The following is a 22351-nucleotide window of genomic DNA, read 5'->3' on the forward strand; positions in this document are numbered from 1 at the left end:
CTGTTGTTATGCAGGAGCACAATTGGAAATACAAGAAAATAAGAAGGCGCGGCCGGCTGGTAGTGTGGCCGAGCGGTCTAAGGCGCTGGATCCAGGTTCCAGTCTCGAAAGGGGCGTGGGTTCGAATCCCACCACTGCCATTTCTGCTGATCAACTCCAACGCTGAAGCTTGTTAAAATGCTGTTTCGGTGCCCACTGTATATTGATGTTGAAAACAAAAGTAAAAGGGGTTTGCTTCCCAGGGAACTAACTGTGGTGTGGGATACTGCCAAATATTTCAAAATGTCTCTACTGTCATGATCGTGTTCGCCTCCCGCTCGGAAAATCGCAAACAGTTCTGCCATCCCAGGCAAGTTGAGCTTTTTGAAAGAGTCGTTTGGAAATGCCCTGTTGTTAGTTGTGAGATTACTTTATGACTCATGCCCTCGGACTGTATCACATTTAGCATTCATGCATCTCTGTGTCTGAAAATGCATGAGATATGCCAGTTTGTTTGTGTTCCGTGTTAAATGCTTTCTGTTTTGCGATTCGCTCAATACATTTCGATTTAACAGGGTTTCTGAGGTAACTTCCAGCAGCAAAAATTCTCAGCAGAGGATCTGGGAAAATTTCGCAGAGTATGGTCAGTCGGAGCTAAAGTAAGGAAGTCGTTCGTTTCTGCAGTGTTTCACAATACTACCTCTCCCGTGAGCAATCGAACAGACTAAATGTTTGTGCCACAGACTGCGATGGCAAACTCCGCTAAAAAGTAATCCTTTAAAGCCGGTAACATGACGTAATTGGGGTACATCGTGGAAAAAGATACTTCGGTGGACCTCATCCGTGCTCACCACATCGCCAAAATTAAACAAGTCCCGTTCCCCAGCATTTGGCCCCAATCCCTCTAAACGCATCATATCCAGAAACTCACCCGATTACCTTTGCAATTTTCTGAGTGTAATAGCCTCCTCCACTTCCTCTGGTAGATCATACCAAACACGCACAACCTTCTTTGTGGGAAATGTGCCTCAGGTCCTTTGTCACTTTCAGCCCAATCACCTTAAAGCTATGCTCTCGAGTTTTCAACTCACACCAACTTGGGTAAAACTCAGTTAACCACCCTTCCATAAGGTCATGTTGCAGCTGTTACGCTGCAGGGAAAGTCGTCCCAGCCTATTCCACCTCGCCCTACGGTACAAACATCGACGACAGCTTTGTCTATATTTTGTCATCAATTTAACGTGTCTTTTTTTTTACGTTTTCAAGATGTCAATTACGCTGGACAACAACGAGCTATTGGAAACAAAAAGGTGAAACGTAGAACGGATTCAACTTTCAGTGTTGGACGCCATTGAGTCGCAGCACTGCCGACTCCGGCTTGTTTCTGTAGTGTAGTGGTCATCACGTTCGCCTCACACGCGAAAGGTCCCCAGTTCGAAACTGGGCAGAAACTGCTTTGTTCTTCAACTGCAGCCTTTTTCATGGACAAGAGCTGAGCTTTCTTGCATGCTTTCCCATCTGCAAACCTGCCTTCGAATTTCCTTGAACAAATCTGCTCTGGTAGTGAAATGTAATGCAATTCCATTTCATTACAGTGCAAAGCGTTGTTACGTTTTTCTCCAACCTGGTTCTGATCATATGCCATTCTGTTGGAGAGTGTAGTTACCGCCTTCTGATCCTTCCACGAAAAGCAGTACCGCATTTGCCTTCCTTGCGCAGGCGGCTCGGTTCAAAGACAGGAAAGAAGCAGATGCTCTGGTGTCACAGCGCACCACGAATTCCTGAACTTGTCTGTTTGTCAAATGTACCCCAAGGTCGTCTCAGAAAGACCTCATTTGGAAGCTGTCAATCGTGATTCAACGTGCGAGAATTGGCACCAGATATCCTGAATCATGTTTTGGAGCAATTCGCACGTTAGTGGCTCATTCAATCAGCAACAGCAATGAAAGAAATTGCACTCTCAGAGGAACCTTTCGACTTGCGCATTCATAGCGTCGCTAGTATTAAGGTCCGCCCCGAGATCTAAGTCATGTTGGAACTGAAACGGAGGAATCGACAGAGAGGCTACAGAATGACATCGCATCCATTTGGTTTTCTTTAAATTACTGACGAGCAGGAAAATGTAAACGGGGAGGGCGAGTGGAGAAGTGAGGCAGTTGCAGCTCTGGTGAAATTCCTTCTTTGTGATTCACTCAGCAACCAGAGACGTGAAGGTGACTCAGGCGTGAAAGCTCTTCACATCGAGAACAAAAAGCACTCAAGGGCAGTTAGCACCTCTTCCGGAGTGGGGGGTGCGGTGAGGTAATTACCTTGTGACTTCTGTTACGATGTTCAGAAACTGCCGTTTTGATTGAGGTGAACAGAAACTGCATTTCTAAAAAGCACCATGGAATTTAACAAAATTTATCGAGTCGCTTGTCGTCGATTCCCACATAGGTTTCCAACGCAGTTGGTATCCATGTGGCTCATGTCCAGGTGTGAACATCTCTGCAGCACATTGCACGGTTAAGGTAAAAGGCAAGGAAAGTCGCTTCTAGAACTGGCTCCGAGGTCAGAGCATCCTCACAATGTGATCTGTCGTTCTCGGATTGTAATGTTACCTCCGGTTTTCGGGTGGAGAACATTCTTTGGGACTCTTATTCTGAAAAAAAAAACAGACACAGTGACTGAAACTATGCTGCACGGTATGATGTGGATTACGGCCTGCTCAGGTTTGTGCATTTTCCCTGTAGTCCGGTGTGTTTGGTGTTCCGTGTAAACGTGAAAGTCGTCCTGTTTCGAGCAATGGGTGAAATCATTTAGCAAAGCGAGATTCGAAATTGCAGTAATGTCAAGCAGCTCATGGTTATTTGACCAAATCATAAGCGAACCCATATTCTTAAGCACTCACAGATACATTTGTAGCTGAAAAGAGTCTGAGAAGATAGACTCAGTTTACCATTGATTTTTGTCTGGATTGATGGGCTATCAATATCTGCTGCGAAATTGACATTGTAGCTGTGCCAGTCCGAGAGGACATCCCAGCAGCTGTGCGAGTCCGAGAGGAATCATGGAACCCTTATCATGTGACTTTGCATCTGTTGTTATGCAGGAGCACAATTGGAAATACAAGAAAATAAGAAGGCGCGGCCGGCTGGTAGTGTGGCCGAGCGGTCTAAGGCGCTGGATCCAGGTTCCAGTCTCGAAAGGGGCGTGGGTTCGAATCCCACCACTGCCATTTCTGCTGATCAACTCCAACGCTGCAGCTTGTTAAAATGCTGTTTCGGTGCCCACTGTATATTGATGTTGAAAACAAAAGTAAAAGGGGTTTGCTTCCCAGGGAACTAACTGTGGTGTGGGATACTGCCAAATATTTCAAAATGTCTCTACTGTCATGATCGTGTTCGCCTCCCGCTCGGAAAATCGCAAACAGTTCTGCCATCCCAGGCAAGTTGAGCTTTTTGAAAGAGTCGTTTGGAAATGCCCTGTTGTTAGTTGTGAGATTACTTTATGACTCATGCCCTCGGACTGTATCACATTTAGCATTCATGCATCTCTGTGTCTGAAAATGCATGAGATATGCCAGTTTGTTTGTGTTCCGTGTTAAATGCTTTCTGTTTTGCGATTCGCTCAATACATTTCGATTTAATAGGGTTTCTGAGGTAACTTCCAGCAGCAAAAATTCTCAGCAGAGGACCTGGGAAAATTTCGCAGAGTATGGTCAGTCGGAGCTAAAGTAAGGAAGTCGTTCGTTTCTGCAGTGTTTCACAATACTACCTCTCCCGTGAGCAATCGAACAGACTAAATGTTTGTGCCACAGACTCCGATGGCAAACTCCGCTAAAAAGTAATCCTTTAAAGCCGGTAACATGACGTAATTGGGGTACATCGTGGAAAAAGATACTTCGGTGGACCTCATCCGTGCTCACCACATCGCCAAAATTAAACAAGTCCCGTTCCCCAGCATTTGGCCCCAATCCCTCTAAACGCATCATATCCAGAAACTCACCCGATTACCTTTGCAATTTTCTGAGTGTAATAGCCTCCTCCACTTCCTCTGGTAGATCATTCCAAACACGCACAACCTTCTTTGTGGGAAATGTGCCTCAGGTCCTTTGTCACTTTCAGCTCAATCACCTTAAAGCTATGCTCTCGAGTTTTCAACTCACACCAACTTGGGTAAAACTCAGTTAACCACCCTTCCATAAGGTCATGTTGCAGCTGTTACGCTGCAGGGAAAGTCGTCCCAGCCTATTCCACCTCGCCCTACGGTACAAACATCGACGACAGCTTTGTCTATATTTTGTCATCAATTTAACGTGTCTTTTTTTTTACGTTTTCAAGATGTAAATTACGCTGGACAACAACGAGCTATTGGAAACAAAAAGGTGAAACGTAGAACGGATTCAACTTTCAGTGTTGGACGCCATTGAGTCGCAGCACTGCCGACTCCGGCTTGTTTCTGTAGTGTAGTGGTCATCACGTTCGCCTCACACGCGAAAGGTCCCCAGTTCGAAACTGGGCAGAAACTGCTTTGTTCTTCAACTGCAGCCTTTTACATGGACAAGAGCTGAGCTTTCTTGCATGCTTTCCCATCTGCAAACCTGCCTTCGAATTTCCTTGAACAAATCTGCTCTGGTAGTGAAATGTAATGCAATTCCATTTCATTACAGTGCAAAGCGTTGTTAAGTTTTTCTCCAACCTGGTTCTGATCATATGCCATTCTGTTGGAGAGTGTAGTTACCGCCTTCTGATCCTTCCACGAAAAGCAGTACCGCATTTGCCTTCCTTGCGCAGGCGGCTCGGTTCAAAGACAGGAAAGAAGCAGATGCTCTGGTGTCACAGCGCACCACGAATTCCTGAACTTGTCTGTTTGTCAAATGTACCCCAAGGTCGTCTCAGAAAGACCTCATTTGGAAGCTGTCAATCGTGATTCAACGTGCGAGAATTGGCACCAGATATCCTGAATCATGTTTTGGAGCAATTCGCACGTTAGTGGCTCATTCAATCAGCAACAGCAATGAAAGAAATTGCACTCTCAGAGGAACCTTTCGACTTGCGCATTCATAGCGTCGCTAGTATTAAGGTCCGCCCCGAGATCTAAGTCATGTTGGAACTGAAACGGAGGAATCGACAGAGAGGCTACAGAATGACATCGCATCCATTTGGTTTTCTTTAAATTACTGACGAGCAGGAAAATGTAAACGGGGAGGGCGAGTGGAGAAGTGAGGCAGTTGCAGCTCTGGTGAAATTCCTTCTTTGTGATTCACTCAGCAACCAGAGACGTGAAGGTGACTCAGGCGTGAAAGCTCTTCACATCGAGAACAAAAAGCACTCAAGGGCAGTTAGCACCTCTTCCGGAGTGGGGGGTGCGGTGAGGTAATTACCTTGTGACTTCTGTTACTATGTTCAGAAACTGCCGTTTTGATTGAGGTGAACAGAAACTGCATTTCTAAAAAGCACCATGGAATTTAACAAAATTTATCGAGTCGCTTGTCGTCGATTCCCACATAGGTTTCCAACGCAGTTGGTATCCATGTGGCTCATGTCCAGGTGTGAACATCTCTGCAGCACATTGCACGGTTAAGGTAAAAGGCAAGGAAAGTCGCTTCTAGAACTGGCTCCGAGGTCAGAGCATCCTCACAATGTGATCTGTCGTTCTCGGATTGTAATGTTACCTCCGGTTTTCGGGTGGAGAACATTCTTTGGGACTCTTATTCTGAAAAAAAAAACAGACACAGTGACTGAAACTATGCTGCACGGTATGATGTGGATTACGGCCTGCTCAGGTTTGTGCATTTTCCCTGTAGTCCGGTGTGTTTGGTGTTCCGTGTAAACGTGAAAGTCGTCCTGTTTCGAGCAATGGGTGAAATCATTTAGCAAAGCGAGATTCGAAATTGCAGTAATGTCAAGCAGCTCATGGTTATTTGACCAAATCATAAGCGAACCCATATTCTTAAGCACTCACAGATACATTTGTAGCTGAAAAGAGTCTGAGAAGATAGACTCAGTTTACCATTGATTTTTGTCTGGATTGATGGGCTATCAATATCTGCTGCGAAATTGACATTGTAGCTGTGCCAGTCCGAGAGGACATCCCAGCAGCTGTGCGAGTCCGAGAGGAATCATGGAACCCTTATCATGTGACTTTGCATCTGTTGTTATGCAGGAGCACAATTGGAAATACAAGAAAATAAGAAGGCGCGGCCGGCTGGTAGTGTGGCCGAGCGGTCTAAGGCGCTGGATCCAGGTTCCAGTCTCGAAAGGGGCGTGGGTTCGAATCCCACCACTGCCATTTCTGCTGATCAACTCCAACTCTGCAGCTTGTTAAAATGCTGTTTCGGTGCCCACTGTATATTGATGTTGAAAACAAAAGTAAAAGGGGTTTGCTTCCCAGGGAACTAACTGTGGTGTGGGATACTGCCAAATATTTCAAAATGTCTCTACTGTCATGATCGTGTTCGCCTCCCGCTCGGAAAATCGCAAACAGTTCTGCCATCCCAGGCAAGTTGAGCTTTTTGAAAGAGTCGTTTGGAAATGCCCTGTTGTTAGTTGTGAGATTACTTTATGACTCATGCCCTCGGACTGTATCACATTTAGCATTCATGCATCTCTGTGTCTGAAAATGCATGAGATATGCCAGTTTGTTTGTGTTCCGTGTTAAATGCTTTCTGTTTTGCGATTCGCTCAATACATTTCGATTTAATAGGGTTTCTGAGGTAACTTCCAGCAGCAAAAATTCTCAGCAGAGGACCTGGGAAAATTTCGCAGAGTATGGTCAGTCGGAGCTAAAGTAAGGAAGTCGTTCGTTTCTGCAGTGTTTCACAATACTACCTCTCCCGTGAGCAATCGAACAGACTAAATGTTTGTGCCACAGACTGCGATGGCAAACTCCGCTAAAAAGTAATCCTTTAAAGCCGGTAACATGACGTAATTGGGGTACATCGTGGAAAAAGATACTTCGGTGGACCTCATCCGTGCTCACCACATCGCCAAAATTAAACAAGTCCCGTTCCCCAGCATTTGGCCCCAATCCCTCTAAACGCATCATATCCAGAAACTCACCCGATTACCTTTGCAATTTTCTGAGTGTAATAGCCTCCTCCACTTCCTCTGGTAGATCATTCCAAACACGCACAACCTTCTTTGTGGGAAATGTGCCTCAGGTCCTTTGTCACTTTCAGCTCAATCACCTTAAAGCTATGCTCTCGAGTTTTCAACTCACACCAACTTGGGTAAAACTCAGTTAACCACCCTTCCATAAGGTCATGTTGCAGCTGTTACGCTGCAGGGAAAGTCGTCCCAGCCTATTCCACCTCGCCCTACGGTACAAACATCGACGACAGCTTTGTCTATATTTTGTCATCAATTTAACGTGTCTTTTTTTTTACGTTTTCAAGATGTCAATTACGCTGGACAACAACGAGCTATTGGAAACAAAAAGGTGAAACGTAGAACGGATTCAACTTTCAGTGTTGGACGCCATTGAGTCGCAGCACTGCCGACTCCGGCTTGTTTCTGTAGTGTAGTGGTCATCACGTTCGCCTCACACGCGAAAGGTCCCCAGTTCGAAACTGGGCAGAAACTGCTTTGTTCTTCAACTGCAGCCTTTTTCATGGACAAGAGCTGAGCTTTCTTGCATGCTTTCCCATCTGCAAACCTGCCTTCGAATTTCCTTGAACAAATCTGCTCTGGTAGTGAAATGTAATGCAATTCCATTTCATTACAGTGCAAAGCGTTGTTACGTTTTTCTCCAACCTGGTTCTGATCATATGCCATTCTGTTGGAGAGTGTAGTTACCGCCTTCTGATCCTTCCACGAAAAGCAGTACCGCATTTGCCTTCCTTGCGCAGGCGGCTCGGTTCAAAGACAGGAAAGAAGCAGATGCTCTGGTGTCACAGCGCACCACGAATTCCTGAACTTGTCTGTTTGTCAAATGTACCCCAAGGTCGTCTCAGAAAGACCTCATTTGGAAGCTGTCAATCGTGATTCAACGTGCGAGAATTGGCACCAGATATCCTGAATCATGTTTTGGAGCAATTCGCACGTTAGTGGCTCATTCAATCAGCAACAGCAATGAAAGAAATTGCACTCTCAGAGGAACCTTTCGACTTGCGCATTCATAGCGTCGCTAGTATTAAGGTCCGCCCCGAGATCTAAGTCATGTTGGAACTGAAACGGAGGAATCGACAGAGAGGCTACAGAATGACATCGCATCCATTTGGTTTTCTTTAAATTACTGACGAGCAGGAAAATGTAAACGGGGAGGGCGAGTGGAGAAGTGAGGCAGTTGCAGCTCTGGTGAAATTCCTTCTTTGTGATTCACTCAGCAACCAGAGACGTGAAGGTGACTCAGGCGTGAAAGCTCTTCACATCGAGAACAAAAAGCACTCAAGGGCAGTTAGCACCTCTTCCGGAGTGGGGGGTGCGGTGAGGTAATTACCTTGTGACTTCTGTTACGATGTTCAGAAACTGCCGTTTTGATTGAGGTGAACAGAAACTGCATTTCTAAAAAGCACCATGGAATTTAACAAAATTTATCGAGTCGCTTGTCGTCGATTCCCACATAGGTTTCCAACGCAGTTGGTATCCATGTGGCTCATGTCCAGGTGTGAACATCTCTGCAGCACATTGCACGGTTAAGGTAAAAGGCAAGGAAAGTCGCTTCTAGAACTGGCTCCGAGGTCAGAGCATCCTCACAATGTGATCTGTCGTTCTCGGATTGTAATGTTACCTCCGGTTTTCGGGTGGAGAACATTCTTTGGGACTCTTATTCTGAAAAAAAAAACAGACACAGTGACTGAAACTATGCTGCACGGTATGATGTGGATTACGGCCTGCTCAGGTTTGTGCATTTTCCCTGTAGTCCGGTGTGTTTGGTGTTCCGTGTAAACGTGAAAGTCGTCCTGTTTCGAGCAATGGGTGAAATCATTTAGCAAAGCGAGATTCGAAATTGCAGTAATGTCAAGCAGCTCATGGTTATTTGACCAAATCATAAGCGAACCCATATTCTTAAGCACTCACAGATACATTTGTAGCTGAAAAGAGTCTGAGAAGATAGACTCAGTTTACCATTGATTTTTGTCTGGATTGATGGGCTATCAATATCTGCTGCGAAATTGACATTGTAGCTGTGCCAGTCCGAGAGGACATCCCAGCAGCTGTGCGAGTCCGAGAGGAATCATGGAACCCTTATCATGTGACTTTGCATCTGTTGTTATGCAGGAGCACAATTGGAAATACAAGAAAATAAGAAGGCGCGGCCGGCTGGTAGTGTGGCCGAGCGGTCTAAGGCGCTGGATCCAGGTTCCAGTCTCGAAAGGGGCGTGGGTTCGAATCCCACCACTGCCATTTCTGCTGATCAACTCCAACGCTGCAGCTTGTTAAAATGCTGTTTCGGTGCCCACTGTATATTGATGTTGAAAACAAAAGTAAAAGGGGTTTGCTTCCCAGGGAACTAACTGTGGTGTGGGATACTGCCAAATATTTCAAAATGTCTCTACTGTCATGATCGTGTTCGCCTCCCGCTCGGAAAATCGCAAACAGTTCTGCCATCCCAGGCAAGTTGAGCTTTTTGAAAGAGTCGTTTGGAAATGCCCTGTTGTTAGTTGTGAGATTACTTTATGACTCATGCCCTCGGACTGTATCACATTTAGCATTCATGCATCTCTGTGTCTGAAAATGCATGAGATATGCCAGTTTGTTTGTGTTCCGTGTTAAATGCTTTCTGTTTTGCGATTCGCTCAATACATTTCGATTTAATAGGGTTTCTGAGGTAACTTCCAGCAGCAAAAATTCTCAGCAGAGGACCTGGGAAAATTTCGCAGAGTATGGTCAGTCGGAGCTAAAGTAAGGAAGTCGTTCGTTTCTGCAGTGTTTCACAATACTACCTCTCCCGTGAGCAATCGAACAGACTAAATGTTTGTGCCACAGACTGCGATGGCAAACTCCGCTAAAAAGTAATCCTTTAAAGCCGGTAACATGACGTAATTGGGGTACATCGTGGAAAAAGATACTTCGGTGGACCTCATCCGTGCTCACCACATCGCCAAAATTAAACAAGTCCCGTTCCCCAGCATTTGGCCCCAATCCCTCTAAACGCATCATATCCAGAAACTCACCCGATTACCTTTGCAATTTTCTGAGTGTAATAGCCTCCTCCACTTCCTCTGGTAGATCATTCCAAACACGCACAACCTTCTTTGTGGGAAATGTGCCTCAGGTCCTTTGTCACTTTCAGCTCAATCACCTTAAAGCTATGCTCTCGAGTTTTCAACTCACACCAACTTGGGTAAAACTCAGTTAACCACCCTTCCATAAGGTCATGTTGCAGCTGTTACGCTGCAGGGAAAGTCGTCCCAGCCTATTCCACCTCGCCCTACGGTACAAACATCGACGACAGCTTTGTCTATATTTTGTCATCAATTTAACGTGTCTTTTTTTTTACGTTTTCAAGATGTCAATTACGCTGGACAACAACGAGCTATTGGAAACAAAAAGGTGAAACGTAGAACGGATTCAACTTTCAGTGTTGGACGCCATTGAGTCGCAGCACTGCCGACTCCGGCTTGTTTCCGTAGTGTAGTGGTCATCACGTTCGCCTCACACGCGAAAGGTCCCCAGTTCGAAACTGGGCAGAAACTGCTTTGTTCTTCAACTGCAGCCTTTTTCATGGACAAGAGCTGAGCTTTCTTGCATGCTTTCCCATCTGCAAACCTGCCTTCGAATTTCCTTGAACAAATCTGCTCTGGTAGTGAAATGTAATGCAATTCCATTTCATTACAGTGCAAAGCGTTGTTACGTTTTTCTCCAACCTGGTTCTGATCATATGCCATTCTGTTGGAGAGTGTAGTTACCGCCTTCTGATCCTTCCACGAAAAGCAGTACCGCATTTGCCTTCCTTGCGCAGGCGGCTCGGTTCAAAGACAGGAAAGAAGCAGATGCTCTGGTGTCACAGCGCACCACGAATTCCTGAACTTGTCTGTTTGTCAAATGTACCCCAAGGTCGTCTCAGAAAGACCTCATTTGGAAGCTGTCAATCGTGATTCAACGTGCGAGAATTGGCACCAGATATCCTGAATCATGTTTTGGAGCAATTCGCACGTTAGTGGCTCATTCAATCAGCAACAGCAATGAAAGAAATTGCACTCTCAGAGGAACCTTTCGACTTGCGCATTCATAGCGTCGCTAGTATTAAGGTCCGCCCCGAGATCTAAGTCATGTTGGAACTGAAACGGAGGAATCGACAGAGAGGCTACAGAATGACATCGCATCCATTTGGTTTTCTTTAAATTACTGACGAGCAGGAAAATGTAAACGGGGAGGGCGAGTGGAGAAGTGAGGCAGTTGCAGCTCTGGTGAAATTCCTTCTTTGTGATTCACTCAGCAACCAGAGACGTGAAGGTGACTCAGGCGTGAAAGCTCTTCACATCGAGAACAAAAAGCACTCAAGGGCAGTTAGCACCTCTTCCGGAGTGGGGGGTGCGGTGAGGTAATTACCTTGTGACTTCTGTTACGATGTTCAGAAACTGCCGTTTTGATTGAGGTGAACAGAAACTGCATTTCTAAAAAGCACCATGGAATTTAACAAAATTTATCGAGTCGCTTGTCGTCGATTCCCACATAGGTTTCCAACGCAGTTGGTATCCATGTGGCTCATGTCCAGGTGTGAACATCTCTGCAGCACATTGCACGGTTAAGGTAAAAGGCAAGGAAAGTCGCTTCTAGAACTGGCTCCGAGGTCAGAGCATCCTCACAATGTGATCTGTCGTTCTCGGATTGTAATGTTACCTCCGGTTTTCGGGTGGAGAACATTCTTTGGGACTCTTATTCTGAAAAAAAAAACAGACACAGTGACTGAAACTATGCTGCACGGTATGATGTGGATTACGGCCTGCTCAGGTTTGTGCATTTTCCCTGTAGTCCGGTGTGTTTGGTGTTCCGTGTAAACGTGAAAGTCGTCCTGTTTCGAGCAATGGGTGAAATCATTTAGCAAAGCGAGATTCGAAATTGCAGTAATGTCAAGCAGCTCATGGTTATTTGACCAAATCATAAGCGAACCCATATTCTTAAGCACTCACAGATACATTTGTAGCTGAAAAGAGTCTGAGAAGATAGACTCAGTTTACCATTGATTTTTGTCTGGATTGATGGGCTATCAATATCTGCTGCGAAATTGACATTGTAGCTGTGCCAGTCCGAGAGGACATCCCAGCAGCTGTGCGAGTCCGAGAGGAATCATGGAACCCTTATCATGTGACTTTGCATCTGTTGTTATGCAGGAGCACAATTGGAAATACAAGAAAATAAGAAGGCGCGGCCGGCTGGTAGTGTGGCCGAGCGGTCTAAGGCGCTGGATCCAGGTTCCAGTCTCGAGTCTCGAAAGGGGCGTGGGTTCGAATCCCACCACTGCCATTTCTGCTGATCAACTCCAACGCTGCAGCTTGTTAAAATGCTGTTTCGGTGCCCACTGTATATTGATGTTGAAAACAAAAGTAAAAGGGGTTTGCTTCCCAGGGAACTAACTGTGGTGTGGGATACTGCCAAATATTTCAAAATGTCTCTACTGTCATGATCGTGTTCGCCTCCCGCTCGGAAAATCGCAAACAGTTCTGCCATCCCAGGCAAGTTGAGCTTTTTGAAAGAGTCGTTTGGAAATGCCCTGTTGTTAGTTGTGAGATTACTTTATGACTCATGCCCTCGGACTGTATCACATTTAGCATTCATGCATCTCTGTGTCTGAAAATGCATGAGATATGCCAGTTTGTTTGTGTTCCGTGTTAAATGCTTTCTGTTTTGCGATTCGCTCAATACATTTCGATTTAATAGGGTTTCTGAGGTAACTTCCAGCAGCAAAAATTCTCAGCAGAGGACCTGGGAAAATTTCGCAGAGTATGGTCAGTCGGAGCTAAAGTAAGGAAGTCGTTCGTTTCTGCAGTGTTTCACAATACTACCTCTCCCGTGAGCAATCGAACAGACTAAATGTTTGTGCCACAGACTGCGATGGCAAACTCCGCTAAAAAGTAATCCTTTAAAGCCGGTAACATGACGTAATTGGGGTACATCGTGGAAAAAGATACTTCGGTGGACCTCATCCGTGCTCACCACATCGCCAAAATTAAACAAGTCCCGTTCCCCAGCATTTGGCCCCAATCCCTCTAAACGCATCATATCCAGAAACTCACCCGATTACCTTTGCAATTTTCTGAGTGTAATAGCCTCCTCCACTTCCTCTGGTAGATCATTCCAAACACGCACAACCTTCTTTGTGGGAAATGTGCCTCAGGTCCTTTGTCACTTTCAGCTCAATCACCTTAAAGCTATGCTCTCGAGTTTTCAACTCACACCAACTTGGGTAAAACTCAGTTAACCACCCTTCCATAAGGTCATGTTGCAGCTGTTACGCTGCAGGGAAAGTCGTCCCAGCCTATTCCACCTCGCCCTACGGTACAAACATCGACGACAGCTTTGTCTATATTTTGTCATCAATTTAACGTGTCTTTTTTTTTACGTTTTCAAGATGTCAATTACGCTGGACAACAACGAGCTATTGGAAACAAAAAGGTGAAACGTAGAACGGATTCAACTTTCAGTGTTGGACGCCATTGAGTCGCAGCACTGCCGACTCCGGCTTGTTTCTGTAGTGTAGTGGTCATCACGTTCGCCTCACACGCGAAAGGTCCCCAGTTCGAAACTGGGCAGAAACTGCTTTGTTCTTCAACTGCAGCCTTTTTCATGGACAAGAGCTGAGCTTTCTTGCATGCTTTCCCATCTGCAAACCTGCCTTCGAATTTCCTTGAACAAATCTGCTCTGGTAGTGAAATGTAATGCAATTCCATTTCATTACAGTGCAAAGCGTTGTTACGTTTTTCTCCAACCTGGTTCTGATCATATGCCATTCTGTTGGAGAGTGTAGTTACCGCCTTCTGATCCTTCCACGAAAAGCAGTACCGCATTTGCCTTCCTTGCGCAGGCGGCTCGGTTCAAAGACAGGAAAGAAGCAGATGCTCTGGTGTCACAGCGCACCACGAATTCCTGAACTTGTCTGTTTGTCAAATGTACCCCAAGGTCGTCTCAGAAAGACCTCATTTGGAAGCTGTCAATCGTGATTCAACGTGCGAGAATTGGCACCAGATATCCTGAATCATGTTTTGGAGCAATTCGCACGTTAGTGGCTCATTCAATCAGCAACAGCAATGAAAGAAATTGCACTCTCAGAGGAACCTTTCGACTTGCGCATTCATAGCGTCGCTAGTATTAAGGTCCGCCCCGAGATCTAAGTCATGTTGGAACTGAAACGGAGGAATCGACAGAGAGGCTACAGAATGACATCGCATCCATTTGGTTTTCTTTAAATTACTGACGAGCAGGAAAATGTAAACGGGGAGGGCGAGTGGAGAAGTGAGGCAGTTGCAGCTCTGGTGAAATTCCTTCTTTGTGATTCACTCAGCAACCAGAGACGTGAAGGTGACTCAGGCGTGAAAGCTCTTCACATCGAGAACAAAAAGCACTCAAGGGCAGTTAGCACCTCTTCCGGAGTGGGGGGTGCGGTGAGGTAATTACCTTGTGACTTCTGTTACGATGTTCAGAAACTGCCGTTTTGATTGAGGTGAACAGAAACTGCATTTCTAAAAAGCACCATGGAATTTAACAAAATTTATCGAGTCGCTTGTCGTCGATTCCCACATAGGTTTCCAACGCAGTTGGTATCCATGTGGCTCATGTCCAGGTGTGAACATCTCTGCAGCACATTGCACGGTTAAGGTAAAAGGCAAGGAAAGTCGCTTCTAGAACTGGCTCCGAGGTCAGAGCATCCTCACAATGTGATCTGTCGTTCTCGGATTGTAATGTTACCTCCGGTTTTCGGGTGGAGAACATTCTTTGGGACTCTTATTCTGAAAAAAAAAACAGACACAGTGACTGAAACTATGCTGCACGGTATGATGTGGATTACGGCCTGCTCAGGTTTGTGCATTTTCCCTGTAGTCCGGTGTGTTTGGTGTTCCGTGTAAACGTGAAAGTCGTCCTGTTTCGAGCAATGGGTGAAATCATTTAGCAAAGCGAGATTCGAAATTGCAGTAATGTCAAGCAGCTCATGGTTATTTGACCAAATCATAAGCGAACCCATATTCTTAAGCACTCACAGATACATTTGTAGCTGAAAAGAGTCTGAGAAGATAGACTCAGTTTACCATTGATTTTTGTCTGGATTGATGGGCTATCAATATCTGCTGCGAAATTGACATTGTAGCTGTGCCAGTCCGAGAGGACATCCCAGCAGCTGTGCGAGTCCGAGAGGAATCATGGAACCCTTATCATGTGACTTTGCATCTGTTGTTATGCAGGAGCACAATTGGAAATACAAGAAAATAAGAAGGCGCGGCCGGCTGGTAGTGTGGCCGAGCGGTCTAAGGCGCTGGATCCAGGTTCCAGTCTCGAGTCTCGAAAGGGGCGTGGGTTCGAATCCCACCACTGCCATTTCTGCTGATCAACTCCAACGCTGCAGCTTGTTAAAATGCTGTTTCGGTGCCCACTGTATATTGATGTTGAAAACAAAAGTAAAAGGGGTTTGCTTCCCAGGGAACTAACTGTGGTGTGGGATACTGCCAAATATTTCAAAATGTCTCTACTGTCATGATCGTGTTCGCCTCCCGCTCGGAAAATCGCAAACAGTTCTGCCATCCCAGGCAAGTTGAGCTTTTTGAAAGAGTCGTTTGGAAATGCCCTGTTGTTAGTTGTGAGATTACTTTATGACTCATGCCCTCGGACTGTATCACATTTAGCATTCATGCATCTCTGTGTCTGAAAATGCATGAGATATGCCAGTTTGTTTGTGTTCCGTGTTAAATGCTTTCTGTTTTGCGATTCGCTCAATACATTTCGATTTAATAGGGTTTCTGAGGTAACTTCCAGCAGCAAAAATTCTCAGCAGAGGACCTGGGAAAATTTCGCAGAGTATGGTCAGTCGGAGCTAAAGTAAGGAAGTCGTTCGTTTCTGCAGTGTTTCACAATACTACCTCTCCCGTGAGCAATCGAACAGACTAAATGTTTGTGCCACAGACTGCGATGGCAAACTCCGCTAAAAAGTAATCCTTTAAAGCCGGTAACATGACGTAATTGGGGTACATCGTGGAAAAAGATACTTCGGTGGACCTCATCCGTGCTCACCACATCGCCAAAATTAAACAAGTCCCGTTCCCCAGCATTTGGCCCCAATCCCTCTAAACGCATCATATCCAGAAACTCACCCGATTACCTTTGCAATTTTCTGAGTGTAATAGCCTCCTCCACTTCCTCTGGTAGATCATTCCAAACACGCACAACCTTCTTTGTGGGAAATGTGCCTCAGGTCCTTTGTCACTTTCAGCTCAATCACCTTAAAGCTATGCTCTCGAGTTTTCAACTCACACCAACTTGGGTAAAACTCAGTTAACCACCCTTCCATAAGGTCATGTTGCAGCTGTTACGCTGCAGGGAAAGTCGTCCCAGCCTATTCCACCTCGCCCTACGGTACAAACATCGACGACAGCTTTGTCTATATTTTGTCATCAATTTAACGTGTCTTTTTTTTTACGTTTTCAAGATGTCAATTACGCTGGACAACAACGAGCTATTGGAAACAAAAAGGTGAAACGTAGAACGGATTCAACTTTCAGTGTTGGACGCCATTGAGTCGCAGCACTGCCGACTCCGGCTTGTTTCTGTAGTGTAGTGGTCATCACGTTCGCCTCACACGCGAAAGGTCCCCAGTTCGAAACTGGGCAGAAACTGCTTTGTTCTTCAACTGCAGCCTTTTTCATGGACAAGAGCTGAGCTTTCTTGCATGCTTTCCCATCTGCAAACCTGCCTTCGAATTTCCTTGAACAAATCTGCTCTGGTAGTGAAATGTAATGCAATTCCATTTCATTACAGTGCAAAGCGTTGTTACGTTTTTCTCCAACCTGGTTCTGATCATATGCCATTCTGTTGGAGAGTGTAGTTACCGCCTTCTGATCCTTCCACGAAAAGCAGTACCGCATTTGCCTTCCTTGCGCAGGCGGCTCGGTTCAAAGACAGGAAAGAAGCAGATGCTCTGGTGTCACAGCGCACCACGAATTCCTGAACTTGTCTGTTTGTCAAATGTACCCCAAGGTCGTCTCAGAAAGACCTCATTTGGAAGCTGTCAATCGTGATTCAACGTGCGAGAATTGGCACCAGATATCCTGAATCATGTTTTGGAGCAATTCGCACGTTAGTGGCTCATTCAATCAGCAACAGCAATGAAAGAAATTGCACTCTCAGAGGAACCTTTCGACTTGCGCATTCATAGCGTCGCTAGTATTAAGGTCCGCCCCGAGATCTAAGTCATGTTGGAACTGAAACGGAGGAATCGACAGAGAGGCTACAGAATGACATCGCATCCATTTGGTTTTCTTTAAATTACTGACGAGCAGGAAAATGTAAACGGGGAGGGCGAGTGGAGAAGTGAGGCAGTTGCAGCTCTGGTGAAATTCCTTCTTTGTGATTCACTCAGCAACCAGAGACGTGAAGGTGACTCAGGCGTGAAAGCTCTTCACATCGAGAACAAAAAGCACTCAAGGGCAGTTAGCACCTCTTCCGGAGTGGGGGGTGCGGTGAGGTAATTACCTTGTGACTTCTGTTACGATGTTCAGAAACTGCCGTTTTGATTGAGGTGAACAGAAACTGCATTTCTAAAAAGCACCATGGAATTTAACAAAATTTATCGAGTCGCTTGTCGTCGATTCCCACATAGGTTTCCAACGCAGTTGGTATCCATGTGGCTCATGTCCAGGTGTGAACATCTCTGCAGCACATTGCACGGTTAAGGTAAAAGGCAAGGAAAGTCGCTTCTAGAACTGGCTCCGAGGTCAGAGCATCCTCACAATGTGATCTGTCGTTCTCGGATTGTAATGTTACCTCCGGTTTTCGGGTGGAGAACATTCTTTGGGACTCTTATTCTGAAAAAAAAAACAGACACAGTGACTGAAACTATGCTGCACGGTATGATGTGGATTACGGCCTGCTCAGGTTTGTGCATTTTCCCTGTAGTCCGGTGTGTTTGGTGTTCCGTGTAAACGTGAAAGTCGTCCTGTTTCGAGCAATGGGTGAAATCATTTAGCAAAGCGAGATTCGAAATTGCAGTAATGTCAAGCAGCTCATGGTTATTTGACCAAATCATAAGCGAACCCATATTCTTAAGCACTCACAGATACATTTGTAGCTGAAAAGAGTCTGAGAAGATAGACTCAGTTTACCATTGATTTTTGTCTGGATTGATGGGCTATCAATATCTGCTGCGAAATTGACATTGTAGCTGTGCCAGTCCGAGAGGACATCCCAGCAGCTGTGCGAGTCCGAGAGGAATCATGGAACCCTTATCATGTGACTTTGCATCTGTTGTTATGCAGGAGCACAATTGGAAATACAAGAAAATAAGAAGGCGCGGCCGGCTGGTAGTGTGGCCGAGCGGTCTAAGGCGCTGGATCCAGGTTCCAGTCTCGAGTCTCGAAAGGGGCGTGGGTTCGAATCCCACCACTGCCATTTCTGCTGATCAACTCCAACGCTGCAGCTTGTTAAAATGCTGTTTCGGTGCCCACTGTATATTGATGTTGAAAACAAAAGTAAAAGGGGTTTGCTTCCCAGGGAACTAACTGTGGTGTGGGATACTGCCAAATATTTCAAAATGTCTCTACTGTCATGATCGTGTTCGCCTCCCGCTCGGAAAATCGCAAACAGTTCTGCCATCCCAGGCAAGTTGAGCTTTTTGAAAGAGTCGTTTGGAAATGCCCTGTTGTTAGTTGTGAGATTACTTTATGACTCATGCCCTCGGACTGTATCACATTTAGCATTCATGCATCTCTGTGTCTGAAAATGCATGAGATATGCCAGTTTGTTTGTGTTCCGTGTTAAATGCTTTCTGTTTTGCGATTCGCTCAATACATTTCGATTTAATAGGGTTTCTGAGGTAACTTCCAGCAGCAAAAATTCTCAGCAGAGGACCTGGGAAAATTTCGCAGAGTATGGTCAGTCGGAGCTAAAGTAAGGAAGTCGTTCGTTTCTGCAGTGTTTCACAATACTACCTCTCCCGTGAGCAATCGAACAGACTAAATGTTTGTGCCACAGACTGCGATGGCAAACTCCGCTAAAAAGTAATCCTTTAAAGCCGGTAACATGACGTAATTGGGGTACATCGTGGAAAAAGATACTTCGGTGGACCTCATCCGTGCTCACCACATCGCCAAAATTAAACAAGTCCCGTTCCCCAGCATTTGGCCCCAATCCCTCTAAACGCATCATATCCAGAAACTCACCCGATTACCTTTGCAATTTTCTGAGTGTAATAGCCTCCTCCACTTCCTCTGGTAGATCATTCCAAACACGCACAACCTTCTTTGTGGGAAATGTGCCTCAGGTCCTTTGTCACTTTCAGCTCAATCACCTTAAAGCTATGCTCTCGAGTTTTCAACTCACACCAACTTGGGTAAAACTCAGTTAACCACCCTTCCATAAGGTCATGTTGCAGCTGTTACGCTGCAGGGAAAGTCGTCCCAGCCTATTCCACCTCGCCCTACGGTACAAACATCGACGACAGCTTTGTCTATATTTTGTCATCAATTTAACGTGTCTTTTTTTTTACGTTTTCAAGATGTCAATTACGCTGGACAACAACGAGCTATTGGAAACAAAAAGGTGAAACGTAGAACGGATTCAACTTTCAGTGTTGGACGCCATTGAGTCGCAGCACTGCCGACTCCGGCTTGTTTCCGTAGTGTAGTGGTCATCACGTTCGCCTCACACGCGAAAGGTCCCCAGTTCGAAACTGGGCAGAAACTGCTTTGTTCTTCAACTGCAGCCTTTTTCATGGACAAGAGCTGAGCTTTCTTGCATGCTTTCCCATCTGCAAACCTGCCTTCGAATTTCCTTGAACAAATCTGCTCTGGTAGTGAAATGTAATGCAATTCCATTTCATTACAGTGCAAAGCGTTGTTACGTTTTTCTCCAACCTGGTTCTGATCATATGCCATTCTGTTGGAGAGTGTAGTTACCGCCTTCTGATCCTTCCACGAAAAGCAGTACCGCATTTGCCTTCCTTGCGCAGGCGGCTCGGTTCAAAGACAGGAAAGAAGCAGATGCTCTGGTGTCACAGCGCACCACGAATTCCTGAACTTGTCTGTTTGTCAAATGTACCCCAAGGTCGTCTCAGAAAGACCTCATTTGGAAGCTGTCAATCGTGATTCAACGTGCGAGAATTGGCACCAGATATCCTGAATCATGTTTTGGAGCAATTCGCACGTTAGTGGCTCATTCAATCAGCAACAGCAATGAAAGAAATTGCACTCTCAGAGGAACCTTTCGACTTGCGCATTCATAGCGTCGCTAGTATTAAGGTCCGCCCCGAGATCTAAGTCATGTTGGAACTGAAACGGAGGAATCGACAGAGAGGCTACAGAATGACATCGCATCCATTTGGTTTTCTTTAAATTACTGACGAGCAGGAAAATGTAAACGGGGAGGGCGAGTGGAGAAGTGAGGCAGTTGCAGCTCTGGTGAAATTCCTTCTTTGTGATTCACTCAGCAACCAGAGACGTGAAGGTGACTCAGGCGTGAAAGCTCTTCACATCGAGAACAAAAAGCACTCAAGGGCAGTTAGCACCTCTTCCGGAGTGGGGGGTGCGGTGAGGTAATTACCTTGTGACTTCTGTTACGATGTTCAGAAACTGCCGTTTTGATTGAGGTGAACAGAAACTGCATTTCTAAAAAGCACCATGGAATTTAACAAAATTTATCGAGTCGCTTGTCGTCGATTCCCACATAGGTTTCCAACGCAGTTGGTATCCATGTGGCTCATGTCCAGGTGTGAACATCTCTGCAGCACATTGCACGGTTAAGGTAAAAGGCAAGGAAAGTCGCTTCTAGAACTGGCTCCGAGGTCAGAGCATCCTCACAATGTGATCTGTCGTTCTCGGATTGTAATGTTACCTCCGGTTTTCGGGTGGAGAACATTCTTTGGGACTCTTATTCTGAAAAAAAAAACAGACACAGTGACTGAAACTATGCTGCACGGTATGATGTGGATTACGGCCTGCTCAGGTTTGTGCATTTTCCCTGTAGTCCGGTGTGTTTGGTGTTCCGTGTAAACGTGAAAGTCGTCCTGTTTCGAGCAATGGGTGAAATCATTTAGCAAAGCGAGATTCGAAATTGCAGTAATGTCAAGCAGCTCATGGTTATTTGACCAAATCATAAGCGAACCCATATTCTTAAGCACTCACAGATACATTTGTAGCTGAAAAGAGTCTGAGAAGATAGACTCAGTTTACCATTGATTTTTGTCTGGATTGATGGGCTATCAATATCTGCTGCGAAATTGACATTGTAGCTGTGCCAGTCCGAGAGGACATCCCAGCAGCTGTGCGAGTCCGAGAGGAATCATGGAACCCTTATCATGTGACTTTGCATCTGTTGTTATGCAGGAGCACAATTGGAAATACAAGAAAATAAGAAGGCGCGGCCGGCTGGTAGTGTGGCCGAGCGGTCTAAGGCGCTGGATCCAGGTTCCAGTCTCGAGTCTCGAAAGGGGCGTGTGTTCGAATCCCACCACTGCCATTTCTGCTGATCAACTCCAACGCTGCAGCTTGTTAAAATGCTGTTTCGGTGCCCACTGTATATTGATGTTGAAAACAAAAGTAAAAGGGGTTTGCTTCCCAGGGAACTAACTGTGGTGTGGGATACTGCCAAATATTTCAAAATGTCTCTACTGTCATGATCGTGTTCGCCTCCCGCTCGGAAAATCGCAAACAGTTCTGCCATCCCAGGCAAGTTGAGCTTTTTGAAAGAGTCGTTTGGAAATGCCCTGTTGTTAGTTGTGAGATTACTTTATGACTCATGCCCTCGGACTGTATCACATTTAGCATTCATGCATCTCTGTGTCTGAAAATGCATGAGATATGCCAGTTTGTTTGTGTTCCGTGTTAAATGCTTTCTGTTTTGCGATTCGCTCAATACATTTCGATTTAATAGGGTTTCTGAGGTAACTTCCAGCAGCAAAAATTCTCAGCAGAGGACCTGGGAAAATTTCGCAGAGTATGGTCAGTCGGAGCTAAAGTAAGGAAGTCGTTCGTTTCTGCAGTGTTTCACAATACTACCTCTCCCGTGAGCAATCGAACAGACTAAATGTTTGTGCCACAGACTGCGATGGCAAACTCCGCTAAAAAGTAATCCTTTAAAGCCGGTAACATGACGTAATTGGGGTACATCGTGGAAAAAGATACTTCGGTGGACCTCATCCGTGCTCACCACATCGCCAAAATTAAACAAGTCCCGTTCCCCAGCATTTGGCCCCAATCCCTCTAAACGCATCATATCCAGAAACTCACCCGATTACCTTTGCAATTTTC

The 22351-nt window shown here is 45.6% G+C and overlaps 9 non-coding genes across 9 annotated transcripts; all 9 read left to right on the forward strand.

Moving 5' to 3' along the window:
- Positions 1 to 58: 58 nt before the first annotated feature.
- trnal-cag (transfer RNA leucine (anticodon CAG)) lies at positions 59 to 140 on the forward strand. The gene has a single exon. It is a non-coding gene; the product is annotated as a tRNA-Leu (tRNA).
- A 1219-nt stretch (positions 141 to 1359) lies between these two features.
- Positions 1360 to 1432, forward strand: trnav-cac (transfer RNA valine (anticodon CAC)). The gene has a single exon. It is a non-coding gene; the product is annotated as a tRNA-Val (tRNA).
- Positions 1433 to 3114: 1682 nt separating this feature from the next.
- On the forward strand, positions 3115 to 3196 carry trnal-cag (transfer RNA leucine (anticodon CAG)). Its single transcript has one exon. It is a non-coding gene; the product is annotated as a tRNA-Leu (tRNA).
- Positions 3197 to 4415: 1219 nt separating this feature from the next.
- Positions 4416 to 4488, forward strand: trnav-cac (transfer RNA valine (anticodon CAC)). Its single transcript has one exon. It is a non-coding gene; the product is annotated as a tRNA-Val (tRNA).
- Positions 4489 to 6170: 1682 nt separating this feature from the next.
- trnal-cag (transfer RNA leucine (anticodon CAG)) lies at positions 6171 to 6252 on the forward strand. Its single transcript has one exon. It is a non-coding gene; the product is annotated as a tRNA-Leu (tRNA).
- Positions 6253 to 7471: 1219 nt separating this feature from the next.
- trnav-cac (transfer RNA valine (anticodon CAC)) lies at positions 7472 to 7544 on the forward strand. The gene has a single exon. It is a non-coding gene; the product is annotated as a tRNA-Val (tRNA).
- Positions 7545 to 9226: 1682 nt separating this feature from the next.
- On the forward strand, positions 9227 to 9308 carry trnal-cag (transfer RNA leucine (anticodon CAG)). The gene has a single exon. It is a non-coding gene; the product is annotated as a tRNA-Leu (tRNA).
- Positions 9309 to 13590: 4282 nt separating this feature from the next.
- trnav-cac (transfer RNA valine (anticodon CAC)) lies at positions 13591 to 13663 on the forward strand. The gene has a single exon. It is a non-coding gene; the product is annotated as a tRNA-Val (tRNA).
- A 2990-nt stretch (positions 13664 to 16653) lies between these two features.
- trnav-cac (transfer RNA valine (anticodon CAC)) lies at positions 16654 to 16726 on the forward strand. The gene has a single exon. It is a non-coding gene; the product is annotated as a tRNA-Val (tRNA).
- Positions 16727 to 22351: the final 5625 nt, after the last annotated feature.

The sequence above is a fragment of the Chiloscyllium plagiosum genome, unplaced genomic scaffold, assembly GCF_037043375.1.
Source record: "Chiloscyllium plagiosum isolate Xiang-an unplaced genomic scaffold, Cpla_swu_hap1 HiC_scaffold_42, whole genome shotgun sequence".
Classification (NCBI taxonomy): Eukaryota; Metazoa; Chordata; class Chondrichthyes; order Orectolobiformes; family Hemiscylliidae; genus Chiloscyllium; species Chiloscyllium plagiosum.